The sequence below is a fragment of the Sapajus apella genome, unplaced genomic scaffold (assembly GCF_009761245.1).
Source record: "Sapajus apella isolate SASKATOON/1434 unplaced genomic scaffold, GSC_monkey_1.0 scaffold46, whole genome shotgun sequence".
NCBI classification, from domain to species: domain Eukaryota; kingdom Metazoa; phylum Chordata; class Mammalia; order Primates; family Cebidae; genus Sapajus; species Sapajus apella.
Genome location: NW_022436986.1, coordinates 13685062 through 13702589, shown reverse-complemented (window position 1 = coordinate 13702589; position 17528 = coordinate 13685062). Strand labels below are relative to the sequence as shown.

General features: G+C 45.6%; 1 non-coding gene across 1 annotated transcript; it reads right to left on the bottom strand.

Annotated features, from left to right (window-relative positions):
* Positions 1–16042: 16042 nt before the first annotated feature.
* On the bottom strand, positions 16043–16104 carry LOC116524950. Its single transcript, XR_004257546.1, has one exon. It is a non-coding gene; the product is annotated as a U7 small nuclear RNA (small nuclear RNA).
* Positions 16105–17528: the final 1424 nt, after the last annotated feature.

Genomic DNA, 17528 nt, shown 5'->3' with positions numbered 1-17528 from the left:
TTTTTTTTTTTTTTTTTAGACGGAGTTTCACTCTTGTTACCCAGGCTGGAGTGCAATGGCGCGATCTCGGCTCACCGCAACCTCCGCCTCCCGGGTTCAGGCAATTCTCCTGCCTCAACCTCCTGAGTAGCTGGGATTACAGGCACGCACCACCATGCCCAGCTAATGTTTTGTATTTTTAGTAGAGACGGGGTTTCACCATGTTGACCAGGATGGTCTCGATCTCTTGACCTCGTGATCCACCCGCCTCGGCCTCCCAAAGTGCTGGGATTACAGGCTTGAGCCACCATGCCCGGCAATATATTTTTTAATAAGAGATGGGGTCTCGCTATATTGCCCTGGCTGGAGTGCAGTGGCTATTCACAGGCACGATCCCGCTATTGATCAGCACGGGAGTTTTGACCTGTTCCGTTTCCGACTTGGGCCGATTCACCCCTCCTTAGCCAACCTGATGGTCCCCGGCTCCCGGGAGGTCACCATATTGATGCTGAACTTAGTTTGGACACCTGATCGGCATAGCGCACTACAGCCCAGAACTCCTGGACTCCAGTGATCCTCCAGCCTCAGCCTCCCAAGTAGCTAGGACTACAGGCACGTGCCACCACACCCAGCCTTTCTTTACTTCTTATATTTTTTGGGGAGTGGGGTAATAGCTATGGTTGATTGACCCACATTTTAAAGGGCACAGTGCTAAGCCCTTTAGAATTTCTCGTGTAATACCCCTTCTGTAATAACTTTGAGGCTATTATCACCTGCAATATATGAATGAGAAAAGGGAGTTTCCCAGAAATGAGGAAGTCAGTTGCATTCAGCCACGTTACTATGAACCAAGATTCAAACCCAAGTCTCTGTAATCCTAGCACCCAAGCTCTAAACCCGATGATGAACACACTGGTGTTCAGTTGGAATTTGGAAGCTTGGAAGTACAGTTTGGCAGATAGAAGAAATTACCTCCTGAAAGATTTAGTAATTTCTATTTACTTAGAAAATTGTCAGCCCAGTGCAGTGGCTCCCACCTGTAATCCAAGCAGTTTGGGAGGCCAAGGCCGGTAGATGATCTGAGCTCAGGAGTTTGAGACCAGCCTGGGCAACATGGCAAAACCCTATCTCTACACAAAAAAATTAGCCAGGCGTGGTGGTATGTGCTTGTAGTCCTGGCTACTTGGGAAGCTGAGGTGGGAGGATCAGTTGAGCCTGGGAGGTGGAGGTTGCAGTGAGCCAAGATTGTGCCACTGCACTCCAGCCTGGGTGACAGAGTTAGGCCATGTCTCAAAAAGAAAAGAAAAGAAAAGAAAAGTGACAAGCCAGGAAGTCAACTAATCCAGTGTCCTAGCATTGTACTGCTGGAGAACATGGAGCCCAGGAAAATAGACATGCCCAAACTGACTATGGAGTTTTCCACTGAGTCCTGGGTCTCCTGACCCCAGAGCAGTATCTGTAATCTCCACGTGGCCTCAAGATCAAAGACCCAGAAGATGAAGAGGGGGCACCTGCTTGGTGCCAGGCAGCCTACCCAGTGAAAAAGACATTGTTTCTGCCCAGAGAAGCCTGAAAATCAGCAAAAGAGAGGATTCGGGCCCAAACAGCAAATGCCAGGAGAAAGAAGGTAAAAGCAAAAACAAAACAAAACAAAAACCTTTAGGGTCTTTGAAGGGCTCCATCTCTCAGGACAGAATCTGGGAAGACTTCTGGAGGAGGTTACGGGGGAGCTAGGCCAGCAGGAGAGACCACAGAAAGGGTATTTCAGGTGGAGGGGCATACCTAGAAGGGAGAACTAATAACAACGGATATTTATTGAGCTGACCGGGCATGGTGGCTCATGCCTGTAATTCCAGCACTTTGGGAGGCTGGGGCAGTTGGATCACTTGAGATCAGGAGTTCAAGACCAGCCTGGCCAACATGGCAAAATCTCATCTCTACTACAAATACAAAAATTAGCTGGATGTGCTCACTTGAACCCAGGAGGCAGAAGTTGCAGTGAGCTGAGATGGTACCACTGCCCTCCAGCCTGGGTGACAGAACAACATTCTCTCTCTCAAAAAAAAAAAAATTTATTAAGCCCTAATGTACAGGTTCCATGCTAAATGCTTTACAAGTTACAAGCATGAACTCTTTTAAATCCCATATCAACAATGTAAGCTAGGTATGATAATTACACCGATTTTAGAAAAGGGGAAATAGAGACGTAGAAGATAAGTGAGTAGTCCAAGGACACGTGGCTGGGCAGTGTCAGATTCCACAATGAGAATAAAGGCTGGAGGGCAGTGACTCCTGCCATCAGATGCCTGAGGGAGGATTCCGGGCCAGGTCGGAATGGGGCTAAGTATGTAGGATGAGGGATAGGAGATAAAGCACTCTTGAAGGCAAATCAACTCTTAGCTTTCCCCAGGCTTTTCCCTGACTACCTGGGGCCTCCTACATACAGCAGGCAAGAAGTACTCAGTTAATGGGTGTCAGGACCCAGACTCACTGGCCTCTGGACATGTCAAAAGACCTGCTAGAAGCCACCAGCACTAAGTTGAGGAGCCCTTAGTGCTGGTGGCTTCTAGCAGGTGTTTTGGCATGTCCCGGAAGGGACACGGAAGCTGTTGGACTCATACGGGAACCACATGTCCAGGAACCCATTCCTGACTGATCTTCTGTTATTTTTTTTGAGATGGAGTCTCACTATGCAGCCCTGGGTGGAGTTCAGTGGCGTGATCTCGGTTCACCACAACCTCCACCTCCCAAGTTCAAGCGATTCTCCTGCCTCAGCCTCCTGAGTAGCTGGGGTTACAGGCACACGCCACCACATCCAGCTAATTTTTGTATTTTTAGTAGAGACAGGATTTCACCATGGTGGTCAGGCTGGTCTTGAAGTCCTGACATCATGATCCACCAGCCTCAGCCTCCCAAAGTGCTGGGATTACAGATGTGAGCCACTGCACCTGGCCTGCTGACTGATCTTATACCAGCCCTGGGAGGTCTGTGGGACAGACCTTGGATCCTAGTTCTAGAATCTGGTGCCTACTTTCCAAATGCCAATCACAGCTATGGCTCATGAGGACATGCTGCCATAATCTGTGCCCTTACTCCTAAACCCCACTGTCCTCATGTCCTCACGTGGGGTTTAGGAGTCAGGGCACAGGTTGTGGCAGCTCTAACAGCTATGAGACCTCAGGCCAGCTCCAGCCCTCATTGGACTTCAGTGAGTACCTGAAAGTGATCATCCTGCCCTCATGGCTGGTTAGGAGGAATCTGTGAAATCAAACGAATGGCAGCCAGCATAATGCCTGCTGCTCACAGGTGTTTAAGAAATGCCAGATTCTTGCACTTGACTTTGAGGCTTCTCCTCTCCTTAAACCAGGTTGGGCATGGGATGGGCATGCTCCAATCCTTGGTTCCTTTTCTTCCCTAAAAATAGATCCATGGGCCTTTTGATGGTTGAGAATGTTACTGCTTCTCACCTGAGAGTGATGAAGAAAAAAAAAAGGAAGAAAGGAAAAAACAAAAGAAAACAAATAAAAGTAATTTTTAAAAAAGAAAAAAAAAAAGGTCAGGTACGGTGGCTCCTGCCTGTAATCCCAGCACTTTGGGAGGCTGAGGTCACAAGGTCAGGAGTTTGAGACCAGCCTAGCCAACATGGTGAAACTCCATTTCTACTAAAAATACAAAAAATTAGCTGGGTGTGGTGAAACGCGCCTGTAATCTCAGCTACTCTGGAGGCTGAGACAGAAGAATCCCTTGAACCCAGGAAATGTAGGTTATGGTGAGCTAAGATCGTGCCCCTGCACTCCAGCCTGGGTGACAGACCAAGACTCATTCTCAAAAAAAAAGAAAGAAAAAAAGTAAAAAGTAAATAAATTTTAAAACTACTTTATAAAACTGCTCAACTAAAATTGAGCAGTTTGAACTTCTTCTGTTACATGGGCTTTGACCAGAACAGAAATGAATGTCACAGACAGGACACTCCTCAAATCACCCACTGCTGCTCCTGAGTTTCCAACCTAGGTAATAGCCCTGGTCCCTGTTATTAGGCTCTCTTCTTTCCCTGCTATTTTCCTTCTAGAACTCTCAAATCCAAGTTGGCCTTTTGTTACCCACTATTTTTTTTTTTTTTTTTTTGAGACAGGGTCCCCCTCTGTCACCCAGGCTAAAGTGCAGTGGCGTGCAGAGGCTCACTGCAACCTCTGCCTCCCAGGTTCAAGTGATCTTCCACCTCAGCCTCCTGAGTAGCTAGGATTATAGGCACTCGCCACCATGCCCAGCTAATTTTTATTTTATTTTATTTTATATTTTTGAAACAGAATCTCGCTCTGTGGCCCAGGATGGAGTGCAGTGGTATGATCTCCGTTCACTGCAACCTCTACCTCCTGGGTTCAAGCAACTTCTGATTCAGTTTTGTATTTTTAGTGAAGACAGGGTTTGACCATGTTGGCCAGGCTGGTCTCAAACTCCTGACCTCAAGTGATCTGCCCTCCTCAGCCTCCCAAAGTGCTGGGATTATATACGTGAGCCAGGCTTTGTTAACCACTTCTAGGGCTCAAGATAGGGAGGACTGAATGGGTGTCCAGGGGTCTGGTTCTAATGCTGCCGCTACCTCCTATCCCAGGCCAGTCACAGGTCAGTCATAGGCCAGTCACAAGACCTTTGCAGATGGGAGCTTGACAGAGGTGAGAGTGACATGCCCTAAAGCATTAGGGCAGAGATATGCAAAGCTGAAAAGAGATAGAATGGCTATCCCAAAACGAAACTAAACTTGACTCAGGATTAATGTACCTAAAGAAGGAATGTGCCCAGGAGTGGTTGGCGGAGGGGAGGAAGGGAAAGGACTTTGTCAGCCTGGGAGTCACAGAAAAAGCAGTTATTTATTTATATCTTTATTTAATTTTATTTGCGTCTTTCTTTCTTTCTTTCTCTCTCTCTCTCTCTCTCTCTCTCTCTCTCTCTTTCTCTCTTTCTCTCTTTCTCTCTTTCTCTCTTTCTTTCTTTCTTTCTCTTTCTTTTTTTTTTGAGATGGAGTTTCACTCTTCTTGCCCAGGCTGGAGTGCAGTGGTGCGATCTCGGCTCACTGCAACCTCCACCTCCCAATCGATTCTCCTGCCTCAGCCTCCCAAGTAGCTGGGATTACAGGTGCCTGCCACCACGCCCAGCTAATTTTTGTATTTTTAGTAGAGGTCTGGTCTCGAACTCCAGACCTCAGGTGATCGGTCCTCCTCAGCCTCCCAAAGCGCTGGGATTACAGGGGTGAGCCACTGCACCTGGCTATTTTTTTTTTAAGACAGGGTCTCACTTTGTCGCCCAGGCTGGAGTGCAGTGGCACAATTTCAGTTCACTGCAACCTCTGCCTCCCAGGTTCAAGCCATTCTCGTGCCTCAGCCTCCCCAGTAGCTAGGGCTAATATTTGTATTTTTAGTAGAGATAGGATTTCTCCATGTTGGTCAGGCTGGTCTCAGATTCCAGACCTCAGGTGATCTGCCCAACTCAGCCTCCCACAGTGCTGGGATTCCAGGAGTGAGCCACCGCGCCCGGCCACATTCATTAATTTATTCAACAAATGATTACTAAACTACCGCCCTATGCTAGGCACTGTTCTCTGTATGAGGATATAGAGTGAGTAACACACACAGTTGGAACCCTGGCCTTGCACAGCCTATATTCTAGGGAGGAAGTCAGCCAATAAAAAACATGGCCAGGCGCGGTGGCTCACACCTGTAATCCCTGCACTTTGAGAGGTCAAGGTGGGCTGATTACCTGGGGTCAAGAGCTCAAGATCAGCCTGGCAAACAGTGAAACCCTATCTCTACTAAAAACACAAAAATTAGCCACGCATGGTGGTGGGCACCTATAGTCTCAGCTACTCAGGAGGCTGAGGCAGAATAGCTTGAATCTGGGAGGTAGAGGTTGCAGTGAGTCCAAATGGCACCATTGCACTCTAGCCTGGGCAACAGAGCAAGACTCCATCTCAAAATAAAAAAAAGACTGACCTGAGCAACATAGTGAGACCCATCTCTCAAAAAAAAAAGGACCTAGAAATAGAAATTCCATTTGACGCAGCAATCCCATTACTGGGTATATATCCAAAGGATTATAAATCATTCTACTGTAAGGACACATGCACACGAATGTTCATTGCCACACTGTTCACAATAGCAAAGACCTGGAACCAACCCAAATGCCCATCGATGATAGACTGGACAGGGAAAATGTGGCACATATATACCGTGGAATATTATGCAGCCATCAAAAACGATGAGTTTGTGTCCTTTGTAGGGACATGGATGAACCTGGAAACCATCATTTTCAGCAAACTGACATAAGAACAGAAAATCAAACACTGCATGCTCTCACTTATAGGCGGGTGTTGAACAATGAGAACACGTGGACACAGGGAGGGGAGCATCACACACTGGGGTCTGTTGGGGGGAAGTAAGGGAGGGACAGCGGGGGGTGGGGAGTTGGGGAGAGATAGCATGGGGAGAAATGCCAGATATAGGTGAAGGGGAGGAAGGCAGCAAAAAAAATAATAAAAAGGCATCAAGGGGAATAGAGATTTCCAAGTTTAAGGAGGAGGAACTGCAATTTTTATTTATTTATTTATTTTTGAGACGGAGTCTTGCTCTGTCACCGAGGCTGTAGTGCAGTGGTGCAATCTCAGCTTACTGTAACCTCTGCCTCCCAGGTTCAAGTGATTCTTCTGCCTCAGACTCCTGAATGGCTGGGACTACAGGTGCCTGCCACCACGCCCAGCTAATTTTTGTATTTTTAGTAGAGATGAGGTTTCACCATATTGTCCAGGCTGGTTTCAAACTCCTGACCTTTTGATCTGCCTGCCTGCCTCGGCCTCCCAAAGTGCTAGGATTACAGGCATGAGCCACCGTGCCTGGCCTGCAATTTTTAAAAGGCTGGCCGGGCATAGTGGCTCACGCCTGTAATCCCAGCACTTTGGGAGGCCGAGGCGGGTGGATCATGAGGTCAAGAGATCGAGACCATCCTGGTCAACATGGTGAAACCCTGTCTCTACTAAAAATACAAAAAATCAGCTGGGCCTGGTGGCGTGTGCCTGTAATCCCAGCTACTCAAGAGGCTGAGGCAGGAGAATTGCCTGAACCCAGGAGGCGGAGGTTGCGGTGAGCCGAGATCGCGCCATTGCACTCCAGCCTGGGTAACAAGAGCAAAATTCCGTCTAAAAAATAAATAAATAAATAAAAAATAAAAAAATAAAAGGCTAACTATGGAAGAACTTGGTACTAAGGCAAGACTTGAGGTTGATGAAATTCACTGTTTGTATGTCTAGGGAAGAGTATTCTAGGTAAAGGAACCCACATAGGCAAAAGACTTGGGATAGGAGGAGGCCTGGAACACTGGAGCAACAGTGAAGAGGCCAACGCTGGAAGGGACTTTGCAAGTAGGGAGGAGGAGATGAGGTCAGCAAAGAAACAGGGCACTAGGTGGTCTAGGGCAAGATTTGGCAAGACCTACAGCCGATCCAGTCTTATTCAGGAAAGAGGGGTCTTCGCCCTCTTTCGAGCCTTCCCCTCCCAGTGGCAGGGTGTATGGGGCAGGTTGCTTGGGACTGATACCTTTGAACAGTGAAGGCCCATAACCAGCCTGCCTGGATTCCAGGCCCACGAGGCAATGTCCAGGTCACACTGACTTCCCAGGGACAGATCTTCCAGAGGGAGAAAACCTGGGCATTGTTGTCACTGTGAAACTTCTACTTTTTTTTATTTTTTAAACAAATTTTTTTATTAAATAGAGCTGGGGTTCCTCAGTGTTACCCAGACTAGTCTCAAACTCCTGGCCTCAAGCAATCCTCCTGCCTCTGCCTCCAAAAGTGCTGTGATTACAGGAGTGAGCCACTGTGCCCAGCAGAATCATGTTCTTATATATCATATTTCCTTAAATGCATCCTGCCAATACATTTTAAAATTTTATTTTAATTGGAAAATAATTGTATAATAATTGTGTGTATAGATATATATTTTTTTGAATAGAGACAAGGTCTCTTTGTGTTGCCGAGGCTGGTCTCAATCTCCTGGGCTCAAGCGATCCTCCTGGTTCAGCCTCCAAAAGTGCTGGGATTATGGGCATGAGTCGCCACGGCTGGGTGTCATTTCTATATTGCCCTGGACTTCTCTTATATGTCCAAAGCTTCCAGAATGACAGGGCGGTAGCAAGGCTGCACTGTGGAAGGTCATTCAGGAAGAGGTGGAGGCAAGCAAGCAGCATTGGGCTGCAGAAGAAGATCTGGTCTCCCAAGAGAAAAGAGGATTGCAGGCATGAGCCACCGTGCTGCTAAAAATACAAAAATTAGCCAGGCGTGGTGGCGCACACCTGTAAGTCCAGCTACTCAGGAGGCTGAGGCAGGAATCACTTAAACCTGGGAGGCAGAAGTTGCAGTGAGCTGAGATTGTGCCACTGCACTCCAGCCTGAGTGACAGAGTGAGATTCTGTCTTAAAAAAAAAAAAAAAAAAAAAAGAGGGCAAGGAGTGAGGGTTGCTGTCAGGAAGACAAGAGGTAAATATGAGGTGTTTAAAATTCTTTGTTGTTCAGCAGGATCAAGCTGAGACTGAACGTCAGAGCACAAAACCTTGGCCCTTAGAAGGGTGTTTTTATTTATGGGTAAACTTTTGGGTCCCATGTCCAAAAACAGCCATGAATATTGTGCTCTCTGCTGTGTCTCCAGCAGCCCCACTCCCCCTCAGTGAAGCCCCAGCTGGAAAAGGGACTTTCTTTTATGAAGAAAGAGAGATGGGGAAACAGTTATAACGTAAGGAAAGTAATTATGCATCAAGCCAGAAACATCCCACTGTGTCTCCAAGTGAATATAATTTTGTTTGAACAAGTTGAACTAAAATTTAATTTGGCTGATCTTGAATTTGCAACACACACACACACACACACACACACACACACCTCTTCACGTGGGGAAAAAAAAGAAGACCGCATTGCTTGGTGTTATATTTTAAGTTTAGGTAAATGTGGGAGGTGGTACTCAAGCCCTGACATTTGGCTACCCTGGGCCTCACCCTGTGCACAGAGGAGTGTGTCAAAACTGGGGCAGGTTCTGGTCAGCCAAGACATTCAACATCACAAGGAATAGAACAGACACAGACGGGAGAAGAAGGCTTCAGTGTGTCCTAGAAAGAGCTCTGAATTTGCAGACAGGGGAACCAGGAGCTTGCTGAGTGATCTTGGTAAGTCACTTAACCTCTCTAAGATTCAGACATAAAACAGAATCTGTGAAACCCTTCCTACAGGCAGAAGTGACAGTGCACATTTAACAATCCAGCTGGCAGGAGAACAAGGCAACACGTACTACAATAGAGTCCTGGTGGGGTCAGGGGAAGGCGAAGTTAACCCGTTAGGAGCTGGATCATAGGGAGGACCAGGGCACTCCAGGAGAGGAGCTAGTGTGTTGGGGGACATTTAGTGGTCTCAGGATGGTGGCTATTTACCAGCTACTGCAATGTTGACATAATATTGCAGCAGCAGTTACAATGGCACAACTTATACCACTGTGTATCTCATGAATGGCACATTACCTATGGGCTTTCTCCAAAGATTAAGTAGGATCATGCAGATGAAGGAAGGAGTGAGTGGACGAATGAGTGAATGAGCATCTTGGACTGTGCTCCTAAATCAAGAATGTTCTTACCCAGTAAACATTTTATTGAATATCTACATTATGCCTGTTTTCATGCCAGATGCTGAGGATGAAAACTCCGTGGGGCAGTATGTGATGGATGGGAAGGGCATTGGCAGTGGAGGGCAACGGGATGAACAAAGGCACAGAGGTAAAAACAAAAGAGGGCAAAAGCAAGCAAACAATAACTACAAGCAAACAAACATGAAAAGCAGCCTGCCTTGCTCAAGAGGCCGCAAGATGTCATGGGGCTCAGTACAAAGTTTGAGATTGGAAAGAGCAAGAGATGAGTCATGCAGGCATAACAAGGACCAGTCTTGTTAGAGTTGGATGCTGCCATAGAGGGGCACCAAGGACGGGCAGAGACAGGTTATCTGCAAACTAAAATAATCATTCCGGCAACAGTGTGGAGAATGGTTCCCAGGCAGGAGGGCTGCTTAGGGAATACTGTATTGCAGTAATCTAGGCTAATGAAGATAAAACAAAAGATAAATTGGCAGAATAAATTCAGAATATAAAGTATTGTTGGTTTTGTTTTTTGTGAGGTTCTTTTTTTTTTTTTTGAGATGGAGTTTCACACTTGTCATACAGGCTGGAGTACAATGGTGGGATCTCCACTCACTGAAACCTCCGCCTCCCAGGTTCAAGTGATTCTCCTGCCTCAGACTCCCAAGTAGCTGGGATTGATTACAGGTGCCTGCCACCACACCCAGCTAATTTTTTGTATTTTTGGTAGAGACGGGGTTTCACTATGTTGGCCAGGCTGGTCTCAAATTCCTGACCTCAGGTGATCCACCTGCCTCAGCTTCCCAAAGTGCTAGGATTATAGGCATGAACCACCTTGGCCAGCTTGTGGGTATTTTTGTTTGTTTTTTATTTTTTTGAGACAAAGTCTATCACCCAGTGGCGCAGTCTTGGCTCACTGCAGCCTCAACCTCCTGGGCTCAAGCCATCCTCCTTCCTCAGCCCCCCAGTAACTGGGACTACAGGCACACACCACCATGCCTGGCTAATTTCTCTATGTTTTGTACAGACAGGTTTTCACCATATTGCCCAGGCTGGTCTCAAACTCCTGGACTCAGGCAATTCTCCTGCCTTGGCCTCTCAAAGTGCTGGGGTTACAAGCTTGAGCCACCATACCTGGCTGGTTTTGTTTTGAAGTGGAAGAGCGAGAGAAAAACAACTAGTATCAAAACTAGGTCAGTAAACATAGGACTAGAGAGAGAAAGTGGCATATCTAAGAAATATTTAGAAAGGAAGATCAGCCCAACTGGAAGAATGATTATTTATTTATTTATTTATTTATTTTTAAGACGGGGTTTCACCATGTTGGTGAGGCTGCTCTTGAACTTTCGACCTCAGGTGATCCTCCTGCCTTGGCCTCCAAAGTGCTTGGATTACAAGCGTGATCCACCACGCCTGGCCTATTTATTTATTTTTTGAAATTGAGTTTCGTTCTCGTCATCCAGGCTAGAGTGCAATGGCACGATCTTGGCTCACTGCAAACTCCACGTCCTGGGTTCAAGCAATCCTCCTGCCTCAGCCTCTCAAGTAGCTGCATTACAGGTGCCTGCCACCACACCCTGCTAATTTTTGTATTTTTAGTAGAGATGGGGTTTCACCATGTTGGCCAGGTTGATCTTGAACTCCTAACCTCAGTGATCCGCTTGCCTCAGCCTCCCAAGGTGCTGGGATTACAGGAGTGAGCCACCGTGCCCAGCCTGGAAGATTATTTAAATAAGAGGTATGAGGGAGAAAGAGCGGTCAAGAGGAACTCCCAGGTTTCTGGAGTGAGTTACCCAGAGATGACAGTGTTACTAAGATCAGAAACTGAGGGACACAAGATGGTTTGGTGTAAAAATATTAGGAACATGTTAAGCTGGAGGAATCTCTGGGACATCTAGTACCTGACCCTCTTCCTACAACGACAACAACAAAAATGTGTTTGCCATGAAAGAACAAGAATCAGAGGTCCCGGTTTGAGTCCCAGTTTTACAACTAACCAACTGTGGACCATGGACAAATCAGTTAACCTTTCTGGGCCTCAGATTTTTTCCACTTTTCAATGTCCATGAAGCTCAAGCCAAGAGTTTTGAATGGGAATAAATAGCATATTAGCGGTCTGGGCGCGGTGGCTCACGCCTGTAACCCAAGCACTTTGTAGGCCAAGGCGGGCGGATCACCTGAGGTTGGGAGTTCAAGGCCAGCCTGACCAACATGGTGAAACCCTGTCTTAAAAAAAAAAAAATAGCATATTAGTGATCTTGTTCTATTTCTACCATCTCTTATTTGGTCTCCATTTATGTGAATTGAGACTGATGCAAAACATGTTTCTTTTCATTGTTACATTTCATACTCCAGAACATAAAACTGAGAAACAGAGCTGGAGAGAAACAAGAGATGCTGAATTCTTTCTATACATGATACAATAAAGTTAAATGATGTGGGGTTTTAGTTGTTCTCTACACGGGAGCGGGATTCCATAGCGTGGTTAGCAAGCTCTACATTGGCCCTCTCTCTTTTTCTGCAAGGGCAATGAGATACATTCTTTTTTTTTTTTTTTTTTTTTGAGACGGAGTTTCACTCATGTTACCCAGGTTGGAGTACAATGGCGCGATCTCGGCTCACTGCAACCTCCACCTCCTGGGTTCAGGCAATTCTCCTGCCTCAGCCTCCTGAGTAGCTGGGATTACAGACACACACCACCATGCCCAGCTAATTTTTTGTATTTTTAGTAGAGATGGGGTTTCACCATGTTGACCAGGATGGTCTCGATCTCTTGACCTTGTGATCCACCCGCCTCGGCCTCCCAAAGTGCTGGGATTACAGGCTTGAGCCACCGCGCCCGGCGAGATACATTCTTTCTCAAGGGCACCAGCCAACCGCCCTACATCAGTCATTCTCTTTAATGAGACTCCCTTCATTCAGACCCCATTTTCTTGTACACAATTCATTTTATTAAATGGCAGCAGCTGCAATTAGGGGTGGGAGAATCCAAGCATGTTTTTGGGTTCGAGATGTGTACTGTGTGATTTTTCAAATACTTTGGGTTTGGCAAAAGCCAAGACACATTCTGTCAAGTTCTTTTTCCCCTACATTTTTAAGCCCATGTGTACTCAAGAGAAATATGGTCCATCTGATTTTCATTCATTTTCGCTTAACTCAACAAAAAGTTGTCTCAGAAGAGCTAGAAAATGTCCAAGCAGCAAATCCAGCCTCTTTAATGGAAGCCTTGTTAGAATCCTCTTTCTCTCAACCCCAGACAGCTTGACATCCTCTAAACAGGCCGAGCCCTTTCATTTCTCTGTGCCTTTGTACTTGTGTCCTAAACCTGGAAGGATGGCCTTGCCCTTTACTCTCTTCTCTGTCTATTGACTCCTACTCCTCCAACTCCAGCCCAAAGGCTTTCTCCTTTCTGAAGGCTTTCCCCACTGCCCAACTTGCAAATTCAGCCCTCTGGCCCTCCACATCCACAGGTTCTGAATCCCTGCAGATGGAAAGTATTCCGTGGGAAAAAACAATTTAAGAAAACCAGCACAACAATAAAAAAATAAGGCAAATAGAAACCAAGACACTGTTAACAATCAGATAGCATTTACAATGTATTAGGCAGGATAAGAAACCTACAGATAATTTTTTCTTTTTTCTTTTTCTTTTTTTTATTATATATATCTTTTTTTTTTTTTTTTAAGAAAGATGGGGTTTCACCATGATGGCCAGGCTGGTCTTGAACTCCTGACCTCAGGTGATCCACCCACCTCGGCCTCCCAAAGTGCTAGGATTACAGGCGTGAGCCACCATGCCCAGCCTATTTATTTATTTTTGAGACAGGGTCTTGCTCTGCCACCCAGGCTAGAGTGCAGTGCTGCAATCTCAGGTCACTGCAACTTCCGCCTCCCCAGTTCAAGTGGGCCTCCCACCTCAGCCTGCCAAGTAGCTGAAACTATAGGCACAGGGCCACCTAACTTTTTGTATTTTTTGTAGAGACAACAGTGGGAGGGGTCTCACCATGTTGCTCAAGCTGATCTCGAGCTCCTACACTCGAGCAATCCTGCTCACCTTGACCTACCGAAGTGCTAGGATTACAAATGTGAGCCACCACAACCGACAGAGATAATTTTTTAGAAACAACAACAAAGTACAACAATTAAAAATCATACAGGCAGGGCGCACTGGCTTACGCCTATAATCCCAGCACTATGGGAGGCCGAGGCGGGTGGATCACGAGGTCAAGATATCGAGATCATCCTGGTCAACAGGGTGAAACCTTGTCTCTACTAAAAATACAAAAATTAGCTGGGCATGGGGGCGCGTGCCTGTAGTCCCAGCTACTCGGGAGGCTGAGGCAGGAGAATTGCTTAAACCCCGGAGGCGGATGTTGCGGTGAGCCGAGATCACGCCATTGTACTCCAGCCTGGGTAACAAGAGTGAAACTCCGTCTCAAAAAAAAAAAAAAAAAAAAGTTAAAAAAAAAATCATACAAATAAAAAAAATACAGTATAAAAAAAGCATTTACATTGTATTATTAGGTATTGTAAGTAGTGTAGAGGTGGTTTAAATTATACAAGAAGATGTTTGCATAGGTTATATGCAAATTCTATGTCATTTTATATAAGGAAGTTGAATACCCAATCCCCCATGAATATCAGGGGACACTGTAATGCATGATCCTCTTGAGATTTTCTATAGTTCACTTGTAGTGCTAACTAGCTTCTGATTCCACTCTGCTTTGGGTTACAGACAGTAGTTAAACTAGGTTAGCCAAGCCCTCACTGATGTCTGCTTCAGTGTGAAGCCCTTGACCTTAATTAAAGGCCTTCACAAGAAAGGACAGACAAAAATTGGCATTTGTGGCGAGGCTGTTGCCAAAAACACTAATTATTGTGTCTATCAATGTCCCTCTGTGGGCTTCCAGGTGAGAAGTGAACTTAAGGTTTAAGGACCAAAATAACAATGGACTTCTTCCTTTCCGATAATCAGGGCTACGGAACTTAGCTTGTTCCCTTTTTGTCTTGGCTGCCAGGAAGCTAAGTTGCTAAGATGTGATGCTCAATCATAGCAACTATATCACATGCTAGTTTCCTTCTTTTTTTAATGACTTGGTTTTCTATTTCTATATTATTAACTTTATGATGGAAAAGCAAACAAATTTTTCACTGTGAGTCACTTCAAATCATTTGTAGAGTGGCAGAGTGAAGTAAAAATATGAAGAAGCTGTTCGTGCTGGCTTCATCTGAAAAACAGGTCTATGATTTGGGAGTAAGAGAAAAAGGTTTTATGTTTGATCTTTGACATTCCATAAACCATCTGAATTTCTTAAAGTGTCTGTATAAGTTAAAACAAGATTTTTTTTTTTTTTTTGAGACAGAGTCTTACTCTGTCATCAGGAGCCAGACTGGAGTGCAGTGGCACAATCTCAGCTCACTGCAATCTCTGCCTCCTGGGTTCAAGCAATTCTCCTGCCTCAGCCTCCCGAGTAGCTGGGACTACAGGCGTGCGACCACCAAGCCCAGCTAATTTTTGTATTTTTTTAGTAGAGACAGGTTTCACCATGTTGGCCAGGATAGTCTTGATCTCTTGACCTTGTGATCCACCCGCCTCGGCCTCCCAAAGTGCTGGGATTACAGGCGTGATCCACCGTGCCCGGCAAGATTAATTTTTTAATATAACCATTTATAATTGACTCTCCCAGGAAGGAGCTAGAAGCTTCTTTCTTTCCTTTTTTTTTTTTTTTTTTTTTTTTTTTGAGAGGGAGTCTCAGTCTGTCACCCAGGCTGGAGTACAATGGCACCATCTTGGCTCACTGCAACCTCTGCCTCCCGGGCTCAAGCAATTTTCCTGCCTCAGCCACCTGTTGGCCAGGCTGGTGTTGAATCCCTGACCTCAAGTGATCTACCCTCTTCAGCCTCCCAAAGTGCTTTCTTTTTTTCCTTTTTGAGATGGAGTTTCACTCTTGTTGTGCAGGCTGAAGTGCAATGGTACAGTCTCAGCTCACTGCAACCTCTGCCTCCTGGGTTCAAGTGATTCTCCTGCCTCAGCCTCCCAAGTAGCTGGGATTACAGGCATGGGCTACCACGCCCAGCTAATTTTTTGTATTTTGTAGAGATGGGGTTTCACCATGTTGATCAGGGTGGTCTCAAACTCCTGACCTCAGGTGATCCTCCCGACTCGGCCTCCCAAAGTGCTGCAATTACAGACATGAGCCACTGTGCCCAGGCTTTTTTGTTGTTGAGACAATATCTCACTCTGTCACCCAGACTGGAATATAGTAGCATGATCACAGCTCACTGCAGTCTTGACCTCCCAAGGCTCAGGTGATCCTCCTGTCTCAATCCTCTTAGTAGTGAAACCACAGGTGCATGCCACCACATCTGGCTAATTTTTGTATTTTTATTTTGTTTTATTTATTTTTTATGGGCTTTCCCGCAAAAACTGGAAAGGCTGCTAGACAAATTCTAAAAGAGCTGTAACACTTTTATTTTATTTTTGAGATGAAGTCTCACTCTATTGTCCAGGCTGGAGTGAGTGGCGCAATCTCGACTCACTACAACCTTCACCTCCCAGGTTCAAGTGATTCTCCTGCCTCAGCCCCCTGAGTAGTTGGGATTACAGGCACAGGCCACCACTCCTGCTGATTTTTTGTATTTTTAGTAGAGATAGGGTTTCAACATGTTGGCCAGGCTGGCCTCAAACTCCTGACCTCAAGTGATCCACTGCCTCGTCCTCCCAAAGTGCTGAGATTCCACACATCAGCCACTGTAACCAGCCTAATTTTTGTATTTCTAGTAGAGAGGGGGTTTCACCATGTTGCCCAGGCTGATCTCGAACTCCTGACCTAAAGTGATCTGCCCACCTCAGCTTCCCAAAGTAGTGGGATTACAGGCATGAGCCACTGTACCTGATGGCTATACGGATCTTGATAGCACAACTTATACCATTTTTACTTATCTCTGAATCTCACATCATATAGCAGAGTACCTTCTACATAACCGGCATTCAGAAAATGTCTGTTAAATGGATGGGGAAAAGGGTCAACCCAAATGAATGCAGTCAGTTAGAAGCCAAAGAGACTCCCAGGCTTTGAAGCAAACAATTCTAAAATTTACCCCCTCTCTGGCTGGTCACACAGCACTAAGAGGGGCAGTCACTTGGATCTATCTGAGCCCTCATTTCTTTATCTGTAAAATAGGGCTTTATCCACTACTGTTGTAGAGTTGTTTTGAGGATTAAGTCAGAGAAGACATGCTTAATATTGCAAATTACCTGCCGTTTATTTATTTATTTATTTAAATATGGAGTTTTGATTTTGTTGCCCAGGCTGGAGCGCAATGGCGCAATCTTAGCTCACTGCAGCCTCCGCCTCCAGGATTCAAGTGATTCTCCTGCCTCAGCCTTCCGAGTAGCTGGGATTACAGGCAGACGCCACCATGCCCAGCTAATTTTGTATTTTTAGTAGAGATGGGGTTTCTCCATATTGGTCAGGCTGGTCTCAAACTCCTGACCTCAGGTTACCTTCCTTTTAATTAAAAGTGTTCACAGCAATGAAAACCAGGCAACTGACCCATCACAATCTACACCGTTAGAAACCATGGGAGGAGGTACACAGTGGGTTGTCATTAGTACCAACAGTGCATTCTTTTCAGTACTACAGAAATTGGACAAAAAATGATGAAAAGAGAGTCTTGGCCCAAAGGCAGGAAGACACAATGGTCTTTATCTGCTAGTCAAACAAACCAGCTGTTTAGGTTGAAAAGATTTTGTTCAATCATTAAATATAATACATGAGTGATGGAAAAAGGTAATGAGCCTTTTTTTTTTAACATCTATACTGTCCTAGAATTGTGGTAGAATTTTTTTTTTTTTTGAGATAGGGTCTCACTATGTTGGTCTTGAACACAT